Consider the following 7,951-nt stretch of genomic DNA (forward strand, 5'->3'; position numbering starts at 1 on the left):
AAGTAGAACATAGTATGAAAGTAGGAAATAGAAAAAAACTTCCACAAAATTCAATCATCCAAGTGCCTTTTATTATGCTAGAACGTGTGATTTCTCGGACAAGTCTGACAATCTATATATATATAATACCCGCCAAACACCTAATCAAGGGCCAATCGCCAATGAAGCAAATTTGCTTTCTGAATTCGATACTCAAGCGGCTACATTAGTACAGAGGAACAAACCAACATAAATTTTCGGAGCCTGGCTAAAAATCCGGTTCGCGAACCAGCGGGTGGGACATCGGTTTAGCCTGCAGTTACTGAGAGAGAGAATTTTTTTTCTTCGTCGACCAAAATAAAATAATAGTTTAGTTTTAATTAGTTTGGTATAGAGAGGAGGGAGTGATATGACCAGGCGGTCAGCTCACTCAACTCCCCCCTCCACGCTATTATTTTCAAGATTCACAATTTCAACTCGTGATAATTACTCATAAATCATTACCCAAATTAATCATGAATGTAAAGATAAGGACTAGGGCAGCGGTTTCCAAACTTTAGGTCGCGACCCATTGGCGGGCCGCAAAAGGAATCTTAGCGGGTCGTGACAAGATGTAGAAAGCATTGATTAATTATACTGGTTATTAGGATCGGTATGGCGACTCGAATGCGTAAATCTTCAAAAAAAAATCTAGTCTGTGAAAGTTTCCATTTTGCGATCTTCTCAAAGGAACAAAAATTTGCTACACAAAAAATGACCATGTGGCTGTTTTACGCATAGCAGTTTTGTACACTGTACAACACTTCATACCGTGTTTTCCCGAAATTTAGACAAGATTTAGATTTATTTTCTTTTGAAGAATAACAATATGTTTTTTTTTTGGAAGAGGTTTTTGTATTCATTTATCAAGAATAAAATTACATTGTAGGAAATCACAAGATGTTTTACTAAACATTATATCAAAACCGACATCCATTGTTTTTATTTGTATATCCTATACAAAAATCAAGTGACAAATGTCATAATTGTGACATCACACAACTTGGATAGTGGTGTGATCTTCACCTTACCTCAGGCCAATGAACCTTTCCTCTCCCACACATTTTAAATTTATGTTAAGAGTGGGGTTTAATTAAAATCATTTTGAAAATTCAAATTAATATCTTATTTTCAGGCCAGGTCTTTTTTCGAGGAAACACGGTAATTTTGCGATAATTAGCCATTGCTGTGTTCAGTGTTATGTCATAACAAAACAAAAGAAAATTAAACTAAAGTTAAGTGGGTCGCCATAAGCTGTGGTAATAAATAGTGAGTCCCAACTCTAAAAAGTTTGGGAACCACTTGACTAGGATCAACTACTCATTCGGATGTAACATGATCAAAAATACTATAAAAAGGAAATATTATTTGAGCTCGTAACACTCTCACTCAATTGTATTGACTAACACCAATACCTGTCGATCAGCTGGAAAGGTTAATAGCCTACCAAATGAATGCCCTATCGAGCAATTTTGGACAATAAATGGTCGCGTTAAAGCTGAAAACAATGCCATTTTATCCGAAGTTAGGCACTTTTCCAGTACCTGCCGACCAGCACAAATTTCACTTTTCAACGTTCAAATCATAATCACTTGTGTGCGCATGTCTGACAGATATTAGACGACCCCGGAAAATCTTCACGCGACCCACAGTTTGGGAACCACTGCCTTATGTAACCCGCGCACCAAGCCTGTTTCAATGCTTTATTAACTGGCGTTTTCTATTGCGCGAATATCATCCAGCATTTCCGTTATGTATTTTATTCCGTAATCTACTCATATAGTTTTAAATCGACCACCGGCTTCTATCATTTGCTCTGTGGCTTCATGCATGTTACGAATACAAAATGCAATCTCATTTGTAACGTCATCGGGCGCTGGTCACCGATAGAATAGTTCATTTCATTTAGTAAATTTGTTCCATAAAAATATTGATCAATAATCGTAAACGAAAGAGAAATGCTCAAATACATGGAGACAAACGTCAACAGTCCCATTGATAAAATGTTCCCATACTTCATAAAAAGTGTTCCCATAGATGAAAAAACAGTAGAGTAGAACACTAGGAACTTTTACCATGTAAATGGTACCATGATTTCAAATAAAACTGATATTTTCAGTGTATATTCGATCACTAAAATATGAAAAATAACGTAATAGCTTTCTAGAGACTTCCCCAATATAGAAGAGTTGCCATATGGCATAAAAATAATATCTCAAATTAAAATAAAACAGTAAAGTTTTGAGTTGGGATGTCAGGCCCTTAATTTATTGAGGGAAATTTAAAAAAAAGTGAGGGTAACATCTTTCTTAAGGAATTTTTCATATTCAAGTGTTCATATACGCCAGATAAAAATGTTCCCATAAACAAAAATGAAACAGCAAATTCCGGAAACAATATTGGGCCCCAAAGGATTCAAAATATTAAAGTAATAGACATCCTCAGTATGACAGTGTTCCCATATGCTATATAAAAGTGTTCCTATTAATCAAAATGAAACAATAAAATTTGTAAGGAATATTGCACCCTGTTGGACAAAAAACTTCAAGTTCATTAAATTAAAGTAAATGACTCGAATCAAGAAAATAATCAAATGGGTAAAAAATACAATGATAATAAAGTAAATTTACTCAATTAGGAATAAACACAATATACACAAAACGAAATTCTTTTCATTGAGTGAATCTGTTACAAAAAAAATTGTTCCACAATCCTAAACAAGGGAGCAATGCTCAAATATATGAATACAAAAGTGCAAATCTCTCATATGGCATCATAGTATATGTCATATAAATAGTGTTTCCATGATTTAAAAAAAGAAACATTTTGGGTGGAATTTGGGCCCGTGTGACTTGAAGAAATATGGAAATAGGAAACTAATAGCTCTTCAGGAACTCTTTTCATATAAAAGTGTACCCATGAAAAAAAATTGAACAGTAAACTTTTTGGTGATATATTGGGTCTGTAGGATACAATAAAAATAAAAATAATAAAGTGCAACATCAAATTAGATAAACGTTTCGTGAGACTTTTCGATAACAATAAACCTAGGCTGATACCTCACCACTCACCTCTTGTCATTCGCAGACTTATCACGTATCAATACATGATAATGTTACGATATTTTTAACAGGTTTGGACAGAATACACATAAACAAATAGGATTCTACATTCACGCGTTTTATTCGGCCCAAATTGCTTAATTCAGTTGCTAAAAAAAAACAGAAAAATTAAAGCACTCAAATTATCAAATGTTTTTTCTAACAGTTTGTGATACAATTTGAGGGAAAATAAGGAAAAATTGAAATCTTAGTCAGAAATTGTAAAATATATAAACAGATTAGACCTTCTTTCAAGTAAAATTCTAAAGTGAGTTCAGTTTTAAAAGATTCAACAAATCAACCAATATTTACAAGTATAGTTGTGTTCTGTTCGTAATTCCCAACAAGATCAAGTATGATCCATAGATGATTACGTTCTGAAATATTGCTTTATCCACGAACCATGCTTGATTAGTCAATCATAAAACATACAATTAAATAAGATTCAAAATATCAAAGTATAAATATCACTGGTCTACGCAAGTAAAATAGCTGAATATTTTTCACAGTAAGGTCCTCAAATTACACAACAAGAACCAAATGTAAATAAAAGGTTCGTGACAATTGCTGTTAAGCTAAGTTCTATTCGAATAAAACAACATAATAGTTTAGCTTTACCAAATTAGAAATAAAATCTAAAGGGTAAGGATAAATAATTCTTAGGGATAAATAACTGTATTCAATTTTCCAACATTCAATTTGTAGTATCGATATTTAAGCACTAAAAACCGTAATATCTGAAATATTAATCTCAAATCTTGGTGCTCCAGAAGAATGCGCACCAAGATGTCGCACTACCTGAATCCTAACCGGTACACACATACTATGTTCAGGTTGTGCGCCATCATGGTGCGCATTCTTCTGCAGGTCCCAAATGTTGGTATCTGCCAAACTTTAAAAAATATTTGGGGCTCCCGAAGTATGCGAACCAAGATGGCGGACATCGGAATGTAATATGTGTACTAGGTTAGGGTTAGGCCATAATTTTAGGTATAAATACTACGGGAGGCTCTTGGCTAGTCTTCGAACTGATAATAGGACTAAAATAAGAAAAATTGGAAAAAAATTATCGCCTAACCCTAACCTGTTACCCATGTTACGTTCCGATGTCCACCATCTTGGTTCGCATACTTCGGGAGCATCAAATATTTTTATAAGCACTTTTAATTTTCCGGCATGAATGAAAGAATTTGAAATGACAAAGTCTATTTCGAAACGATATGCGAATCTAATTGAAATGTTTGGTTAAATGTTTGACATAATTTCAGTAAATTACGATTTGTCATGAATAGGTGATGTAGGTATGCAGAATGACCCCAGTAATTTTTCGCGAGTGGTTTCTAGATTAGGGGTTGCGGGTAGGGGGGCGATATCGCCCACATTGGGAATCACAGGGCTAAACCTCAATTTAATCAATTTCGAATTATGGTTATTTAATTCTATTATGGACAAATTGTCCCAGCAAAAACAAAAGCCTCTACCATCTCTAAACACAGCATGTGGATATAATCCTTTCAAGGTTTCAACGCTGCAAAGTAAGTAGAGCACTTACCATTTACCAATGTGTTGACTTCGCTGTTACACATCCTCTGTTCCCATGTCCACGACCTCGTCCACGGTATAGAGAATTTAATAAATTGCTCATCTTATTTGCATTCAATCTGATGTCATCGCTAAACAAAATATTCACAACCAAACCAGCCTAAATAAACAAGCCCGTGTGTTTGGCACTGGTTGACAAATTTATTACCTCATTTATTCGATCGCATTTCAATTTTCGCCAGGTGGCTTCGTAGTAGCAGGGTCGTTCACGTAATGGCTTATCGGTTGCGTCTTACTGCGCAAACCACTGAACTATACAGCTTGATAAGGTGTGTATGAGCCTCTATCGATATTTGTGGCGTTTTGACGAATTTATTGCAAATAAGAATCGCTTGGTAAATTTTTACATTCGTTTTTCTTCAACCTATTTAATACAAAAAATCAAATAGTACAGCCATTTCAAACAAAACAGGTAAAAAAAACTTGATTTAAAACAATTATGTGGTCTCGTAGCAAATGGTCAAAATTTATGACAATAGTACAGCCTTCTTGAAAACTGCGACATTTTAGCGTGGTGTTTTTTGTGGGTCTAAAAAAGGGGAGGGCAAGATTTCCGGACGAGGGGCCAAAAAATTTGCCCACCTAGACCGGCGGGCCATGTGTGCGTTACGTGAAAAGTTACATTTTATGGGCAATTTTTACATTGTTACAAAAGCAAAAGTGAAAAACAATTAGGCCTCGTGCCAAAACTAAATTTAATCGCAATCTCTACAAAATCGTTGAGCCATTTTTAGCTCAAACATTAAAATTTGCGTTTGTTGTGGAAGCATCAGGCGATAAACACTGATACTGATAAATAAAAACTGAATAAAAAATTAAACAAATATCAGTTTTATGGCATTTCAATACCGGGGTTATTCTGGAACAAGCCATCACAATTTAAAAACGTCTTAGAATGAATAAGAGATCATAATTGAATGTCGAGCCCTCTAGATGTCAGTCTGCTTTGTCTGGAGATAAATTCAGCCCTGTCTTGGATAAATGGGCATATCCTAAACTAAACAGACGATGAGCGTATTACGTCTGTTTCCATTGTATTGAACAATAAGAAGCAACGCTATACATCGGATAAAATTTCCACGAGTATAATTGTTCGCGAAGATATCAATTTCTACGAAACAACCGCCAGAGCTTGTCCCACTTATCACGAGACATGAACAGCATTCTGAGTGGTACCTCGTAGCAAATGGTCAAATTTATTGACAATATGACAGACTTTTTGAAAAGTGCGACATTTTAACGTAAATGAGTTGTTTCTATTTATTGTACTTACATTTGTATTAGGCTATTTCAGATCAAACTGACTGGAAGATCCGCAATTAAGAATCTTTTATTGCTGAAACTTTCGCTTTATTAGAACCATGAAAAATGTCATTGCAGATTACACTGAACACATAAGTACAAACAGAGCAAGTTTCATTCAGCAACTTCTAACAAACCAAACCTAGTTTGTAGTCGTTATATCAGGTTAGAAATAAGAAAAGAACAATTATCTAAAAATTTTCAATGAAGTGTGTATGTGCAAAAGTATCAAATTTTATTATTAATATTTTATTTATATAATGTTATGCAAATGTTAACAGTTAGGTTGGAACTTATGATATTTTAGTTTGTCAATATTTTGTTTAAATGCTTGTGCTAATGTCATGAGTCGTGGATTAATATGAAACCGAGGTTACTTGCATTCCAAAATTGAATGTTATTAGGTTAATGATTATTAAGTTATTAGGTAAATTGAACAGGTATTAAAAGCATTGTTTCGTGCTTTCTAGAGGAAAAAATGTTTTTACAAGATTTCAGGCCAAGTATGTTTGGTGCTCAGTATATAAATTTACATATCCATATATATATATATTTATATGTTATGGAATTGAACTTTTTCATTATTTTCATCTTAGTATCTACATCGTAACTGGTCAAAAACAATTCCCCCTTACTTCTGAGTGCACGTAACCTTTCTCAGAGATGAGTTTTTTTACTTCTGCGTGAGTGCCCTTAACTTTGCCCAGAGATAAATTTACTTTCCTGTAGGTGAGTGCCCGTAACTTTGCGCAGATATACGTCTGTTTTACTTCATATTACGTGCCTGTAACTTAGCTGAAAGATGAAAAAAACGAGATTTTTTGGTCCAAAAATTAGCAACTTCTCTCAGCAACTAATGGACTATTCAATTTCAAACTCTTAGTATCCAAATGCAAAAACGGTCTGCTATAACTTCGAGTTTTTATATTTTATTCAATATTATTTATAATTCAATTTTTGTTTCCTCGTCTGTCCCTATATTTCACCTCGGATTGTCCGTCATTTTTATAGTTTACTGAGGCCTCTATTTATAATTTGCAACTTGAATTATTTCACAAACTTCAGATGGCGCTAGAGTTGCGCAAAATTTTAATGTGTGTGCGTCAGAGTATTTGTAGTTGTGCTTGACAACCTAGAGTGAATTAGTGATTTTGGAATTTGAAAAGCCCTATCTGACCATTACCACATATAGATTAATTGATGACTACTGTAGATTTGAATGCAATTATTCTTTTGTTATCAATACTGCGATATAAAATTGGAATAATGAGAAATTCTATCATACTTAAAAAAAACACCTGACATTGCTTTCTTCAAAAAGCAGATGAAAATTGCTCTAATTTGTATGGAATAAATATAAGAAAATCCAGAGTAAACAATCTTTTTGAAAAGAAATCACAAAATTTATACAAAACACACATGATTCTGATGTATCAATAAGAAATATGCTGATTCAAACCTGGAAGAAAAACATCGGTATTTTACAATTGATCGATTAGAAACAATGGGGGGCCCGAAGTTAAATTCGACTAAAAAAATTTAAATCCAGTTTGGCACGAATCGGCAAAAACTTCACTAAACTTTCAGAAATTTTAGTTTACTTTGAACAAATCCACTTGTGAATTTATGGTGCAATAGTATTTTTATTCCATTTTCATATTCAGGATATTCACAGTAGAGTACACGAATACATATAATCTTTACATATTCTCAAGAAGTTATGTCAGATCGAAACCCAATAAATATATCGAGAATGAACAATATCATGTTAGAAAATAAGTTTATCATTAATGCTCATGCAAATACCAATAGTCTTGGATTAATATAAAACAGAGGTTACGTACATTTCTTTATTTACTATTATAAGAATTTGTTGGTTATTTTAAAGTTCTCAGGATAATTGATAATAATGGTCGTATATAGTTTTT

This window comes from Styela clava, chromosome 4 (genome assembly GCF_964204865.1).
Source record: "Styela clava chromosome 4, kaStyClav1.hap1.2, whole genome shotgun sequence".
NCBI lineage: Eukaryota > Metazoa > Chordata > Ascidiacea > Stolidobranchia > Styelidae > Styela > Styela clava.